The sequence below is a fragment of the Clarias gariepinus genome, chromosome 3 (assembly GCF_024256425.1).
Source record: "Clarias gariepinus isolate MV-2021 ecotype Netherlands chromosome 3, CGAR_prim_01v2, whole genome shotgun sequence".
Lineage (NCBI taxonomy): Eukaryota > Metazoa > Chordata > Actinopteri > Siluriformes > Clariidae > Clarias > Clarias gariepinus.
This window is the reverse complement of record NC_071102.1, coordinates 35,165,306-35,172,228: the sequence shown is the minus strand read 5'-3', so window position 1 is coordinate 35,172,228 and position 6,923 is coordinate 35,165,306.

Sequence of the window (6,923 nt, the reverse complement as noted above, 5' to 3'; positions counted from 1 at the left end):
CCATGCGCTTTCCCGATTGGCTAGAGTGAAAAAAGAAGGCGGGTCTAGATGTGTTCAGTTGCCTTGGCGACCTAATGTAATGGATGAGCTCAGAGAGCCAAGTGTGGAAAGAGTGAGAGGGACAGACAGAGAGAGAGAGAGAGAAAGAGAGAGAGTTAAGGCTTTTATTATAAATCATACTTTCAGATAATTTCTAGCCAGAAATTATTATAAATTTAATTTTTATTATTAATAATAGCTATTATTATGTTCTTGTTGTGGTTAAAATATGTCATATAATAACTATCAATAACATACACCACTTCACACTCACTCATCATCTCTACTGTTTAATTTGGAGTATTTTGGGAACGCCAATTAGCCTAAGCTGCATGTCTTTGAACTGTGGGAGGAAACCGGAGTACCCCAAGGGAAACCCACCAAGCACGGGGAGAACATGCAAACTCCATGTACACAAATGCAGGAATCTACCTGGCCAGGAATCGAACCCGGACCCTGGAGATGCAAGGCAACAGTGCAAGAGCGAATCACCTGCCTTCATCCAACCCTATCCTCCGCATCCTCTTCTTCTCCCCCTGTGGTTGCATTAATTCATTAATACTTAAAGTATTAATATGCACATTAATGAAACATTCAAAACTAATATAATAATAATTATAAAAAAGTTTATATATATATATACTCCAAGTAATATTGTACCAGTAGAAGAAAGAGCAATAGTAGTACTGATGGAAATAGTAACAGTAACAGGGGGCCCGATCACTGATAACATGAGACGGCCTACCTGGAGGAAATTGGAAATCTGGACAACTGGTGCCAGAGGAACAATCTCCTTCTAAACGTCAGCAAGACAATGCAGTTGATAGTGGACTTCAATACAAAGAAAGTGAGGAACTACCAGACCCCCGTCATCAAAAAGGCCCCAGTGGGGAGAGTGGACAGCTTCCGTTACCTCGGTGTTTACATCACACAGGACCTGTCATGGTCCTGTCACATCACCACCATGGTGAAAAAGGCCCGGCAGCGTCTCTACCACCTCAGACGCTTGGGAGACTTTAAACTGCCCTCCAGGTTGCTCGGAAACTTCTACTCCTGCACCATAGAGAGTGTCCTGATGGGAAACATCATGACCTGGTTCAGGGAACAGCACCATGCAGGACAGACGAGCTCTACAAAGGGTGGTGCGATCAGCTGAGTGCATCATCCGCACCGAACTCCCTGACCTGCACTCGATCTACAGCCAGCGGTGCTGGACCAAAGCCAGGAACAATGTGAAGGACCTCAGCCACCTTAGTAATGAACAGTTTTCTCTGGTGCGGTCAGGAATGTGATTCTGCTCCCTGAAGGCCAGCATAGAGAGACCGTGAAGGAGCTTCTTCCCACAGGCGATACGATCTCTCAATAACACCACCACACAGGACTAAACCAACTTTTGGACATTACACATTTACGGATATTCACATTTGCACTCACTCTGGACATTTATAGACGTTATGGACACTTATGAACATTGCACATCTGCACATTCAGCACATTTGCACATATTTCTATTTCATTTTTGCTCATTGCACATTTATGGACATTGCATCGTTACATTCATGCATATTTGCTCTCTCCCTTGACATTTCTATTTCAATTTTATTTTATTTCCACACAAAAGTTAATATTTTCTATATTTGTACAGAATTCTTTTTCTCCATATTTGTACAGCTAAGTTTTTTTTAATATTCTTATATATTTAGTTTCTATCCTCTATAGCTATATTTTCCATACCTAAAGTTTTTCTATATTTAATTCTTATTTTATTCCATATTTATTTCCTATTGATAATCTTTTTTTAAGGTCACGGGGAGTCGTATATAAGCATTTCACTGCATATCAGAGGAGGAGGAGTAATAGAAGACTTAATATTTGTAGTAATGAAATTAGTAAAAAAAGGAGAGGAAGTAGCTATAGTAATAGTAACAGAGCCAGGGGTAGCTCAGTGGTTAAGGCATTGGATTACGGTTCGGAAGATCCCAGGTTCAAACCCCACAACCACCAAGTTGCCACTGTTGGGCCCTTGAGCAAGGCCCTTAACCCTCAACTGCTTAGATGTGTAATGAGATAAAAATGTAAGTTGCTCTGGATAAGAGCGTCTGCCAAATGTAATAGTAGGAATAGAAGTGTTTAAAGATTTTTTTTAAATATAAAGTGCTTTATAAATAATATGTATTACTATTATTATCATTATTATTATTAGTAGTAGTAGTTGGAGTAGAAGTAATAGTAGAAAAATAACACATTCATAAAATAACCCATAAGGAGGTGGAGGAAAAGTGCTACAGTATTAGTATAAGGAGGAGGGGGCAGGGTTATGATGATGATGATGGGAAGGAGGACTATAAGTATGAGGAGGAAGATGGGCAGTGGTATGTGTATGATGAGGAGGAGGAGGAGGAGGAGGAGCTGGGGTATTAGTGTGATGATGATGATGATGAGAGGGAGGAGGAGGAGCAGGGCTATTAGCATGTGGAGGAGCATGAGGCAGCGGTATTAGTATGAGGGGGAGCAGGAGCAGGGGTATTATTATAAATAGGAGGAGGAGCATAGGTATTAGCAAGAGGTTACATGGTAAAAGTAATAGTAGCATGAGAAAAAGAAGTAATAGTGTTACTAGGAGTAGCAGAGGTAATAATCAAAGCAGTAGACGTAGAACTGGTGTAACAATAGGTATTCAGTTTTTATGGTGTAATAAAAATATAATAATAATGCTGTAGTCATAGGAGTATTAAAGGAAGAAGTAATAGTAGCAGTAGTAGTGGGATTACTTTGATTAATAGTAGCAGAAGTAGTGGAAGAAGAAGAAGAAGTAGCAATAGATGTAACAGAAGAAGAAGTAATACTGTAGGAGTAGGAGTAGGAGTAAAAGCATGAGTAGTAGTAGAAATGTACTAGTATTAATAGGAGTCATTGATGCAACATGAATGTCATAAAGAAGAAGAATGAAAAAAGGTTATTGGTATGCACCTGGAACTTAAGGCCAAACTGTTTTTTTCTTTCTTTTTTCTGTTCCTGCTGACTCATGGATGTGGTAAAAACAAATACACACGTACAAGCACCAGTAAATTACAGGGATAAACTCGGCCCATGAGTTCACACGTCACAAACACTTTACCAGCACCCGAGTCAACGCCTAGAGCTTTTCTCAAGAACTTTATGTTCAAGTGTAGGACAAAATGTATGATTTCTGCTAAAACCTAATCATTTGCTGCTAAAGAAAAAAAAACAGCCTTCAAGATACCTAAAACACCTTCGCTTGGATTCCTGAGACGAACGTCCTCTCAGGAGAAACTGTATAGAAATACAACAACATGCGACTTTGCAGCTAAATCTGCAACTGACTGTGAACAAAGTATAGTTATGACCCACGGCTAAATGGTTACAATTAAACTGACATTTGGCAAGGTACAGAAAAAGTCACAGCTAGGGTAACATTCGGCTAGCATGAGAAAAAATATTAGCTAAAGTTTGCTAAGAAGAAACAAGATATCTCGCCTCAATGAGTATCTATTAGCACTTGTTGCACTTTCCATTCTCGACCACTAGGTGGCCAGTAATAACTCAAAGGAGCTGTAAGGTGAACTTAGCGTAGATATCTGCTTTTAGGTGGTTATTCAAAAGAATTAGTTAGTATTTCAGTGGAGGTGTGAACACTTCGTTAAATGCCTAATAATATGGTGCCATAACCTGACACTGAGGCCAAACTGCCACTTAAAATATGGCAGGTCAGTGCGAATGACATTCTTCGTGTTGAATGTCATGGGAGGTAGGTCTGATCCTGTAAACTGGTAAAGCTAAACCGGACCGTAATGGATCAGTGACTATTCCCAGACTCTTTAAATAAAGTTGAGTGTTGTGCCAAAAAAAAAAAAAAAGGGAAATGTACAATAGTTTTCATATAATATTTGAAAACAATTAACCACTAGGGGCGCTATCTACACAACCCAATATCTGATCGAGCTGAGATTATTCATTTTGTTCATAAAAATTTTAAAATGTCATACTGTGGTCAACACCATTTCTAGTCCAGCTGTGCTTGGATCCTACTATAAAGATATTATTAGCTTTAATATTGGCGAAACTGAGGTCAAATTTGGTCGCAGTTACAGAAAGTGACCACATGAGGGAGACAAAGAGTCAGTGATCTCACATGACAGATTTATTATAACCAGTAATCAACTGAACAGCAACTATTCATTAGCAGTCTGATCAACTTCTTCTGTGTGTGTGTGTGTGTGTGTGTGTGTGTGTGTGTGTGTGTGTGTGTGTGTGTGTGTGTGTGTGTAAACAGTTTAGAACTTCTGAACACAGCTGTTCTCCCATCCTCATTAATAACCCATTCACCATCCCTCTTTTTTCCCCACGTCTCCTAAACCTTTCATTTCCTGCCCTTGTGCCGGGGAGGGTCCGAGTGATGGAGGATGACATTTTGCAGCGAGGCTGCAGATCCGTGACTCACTCCTGACTCATCCTGCTGCGCTCTGCATACCAATTTAGAGGAAAAAAGACAAAGAACCCTGCATCTCTCTCTCTCTCTTTTTTTTATTCACACATTTTTCCTTTTCCTCCCTCCAGCTTCATTCATAAAATCTCAAGCTTTCTGCCTCATCACGTACATCTGTTCCCGTCACTGTTCCCGTCTCGTATTTTCCTTTAACAACACCTCACTCAGTGATTTATTCCTTTTATCAATTTATTATGAAGGATATATGACAGTTTATACTTTTATCCCTTTAGGATTACCTTTAATGCTGTGACATGTAAAGTGACAAGTTATCACTTATGCGGGTAAAAAATAATAATAACAGAACAAACCTTTAATGCATTCACTTATTTATCCATCCATTGTTGATATTTATCCATCTTTCAATCCCTTGTTCTGTCTATTTGTCATTTTATTCATCTATTTATCTGTTCTTCATTCCTCCATCCACCTATCATATGCACAAGGGACATCACCATAGTATCTAAAATTCATTTATACTCATCTCCATTTCAGTGTGTGTGTGTGTGTGTGTGCGTGAGAGAGAGAGAGAGAGAGAGAGAGAGAGCATGTTTGTGTTCATGTTCATGTGATGTGACAGCTTGCTCTGTTTTCAGATCATCATACTATCAGCGCTGAACACTAACCTGCCTGCGGCACGGCAACAGGCCCCGTCGCCATGGCAACAGGCTTCCTGCACCGCCGGTGATGGCCTCTTCAATGCCAGGCAACCAGAGCAAGAGATAAAGGGATAAAGAGAGAGAGAGGGAGAGAGAATGGGACAGAGAAAGAAAAATGGGGACAGAAATAGCAAAAGACAAACAAAGTAGAAGAGAAAGAAATAAAGTGAGAAACTTTATAGTGAGAAGCATACGGGGGAAAAAGACAGCCGAAATAAGAGACAGAGATAAACAGAGGAAGTGAGAAAGAGTGAGACAGGGTTTGGGATATAGACAAAGACAGACAGAAAGACTGAGTGAGAGAGAAGGACAAAAAGAGTGAGAGAAAGAGAGACAAAAACGATAAACAGACAGACAAAGTGAGAGAGAGGCAGACAGAGGGACAGGAGTCATTTAGAAAGAGATAGACATACAAACAGAGACAGATAGAGAGATAGATAGTGTAAGACACAAAGAGACTGTGAGAGAGAAAGAGAGAGAGAGAGACAGAGGAAGAAACAGAGAGGCATGATAAGAGGGGAGCTTAGAAGAGGCCTGAGAGACGGAGTAAAAGAGAAAGAGAGGAGAAGAAGAGAAAGGGAGAAACTGGTGAGAGAAAGACAAAGAAAGAGAGATATGCAGGCATGAATGAAGACGGATGAATGACAGAAGGAGAGAAAGAAAGATACAGCGACAGAGATAAGTAAAAAAAATAAGCAAAAGAAAAAAGAGAGGGAGAGAGAAAGCAAGGAATGCATTCAGTGATGTGGAGGACAGAGAAAGTCAGAAAGGACACAGAAAGGAGATTGAGATAAACAGAGAGTGAGAGGAAGAAAGAAGAAGGAGTTGTGAGAAGACGAAGAGATAATGAGAACAATGAGTCCCGTACCTGAACAAAAGCCACAGTGGTGTGTGTGTGTGTGTGTGTGTGTGTGTGTGTGTGAGGTCAGTAAGGTCTGACCCAGTCAATCTTTCCTTCCCTAAAGAAGACACTTTACATAAATACACTTCCTCAGTGTGCATATCTTTGTAGACATGGACCTTCCTCAGTACACCTGTAACACTGACAAGGGTGTGTGTATGTGTGTGTGTGTGTGTGTGTGTGTGTGTGCGCACATGTTCGTGTGCTTTTTTATGCACTCTCACCTCATTATAAAACATCAAACAGTTAATATCTCAGATCAGGACTACGTTAATGTAAACGCTAGACAGACTAATGGCACTAATGACATCCCAGAATGCACTGCAGTTTGTGCATGCTCCCAGCTGGAAATTAGTGTAAGTGGACAGGAAAGGTAAAGTGACAGACTCCTTCGGACGTGCAGGTGTAAAAGAGGAGAAGACTGGTTACCCTCGAGCACTAACCCTTGACCCTGCATCCTCCAGCAGCCTCCAACCCCGTGTTCAGTGTTTAGAGTTTAATAAATGACCCGTGAACTGGATTCAGCTCTCAGGAACGGGTCTAATGGGCTCAGGTTTCACCAGAGGATCAGACCACACGCTTAGTAGTACACCAACTTAGCTTTTTTTTTTATTATTATTTCTTATATTTTGGCAAGTTTTACAAATATGTCTGGAAACATGTTGAGTTTAGTTTGTATATGTAAAAGTATATTAAAAAAGTGCTCATATATTTTGCTTTTAACACAATAACTAACACAATTGCCAGAGTTTGCATGTTCTCACCGTGCTTAGTGGGTTTCCTCCCACAGTCCAAAGGCTGACTGGCATTTGCCATC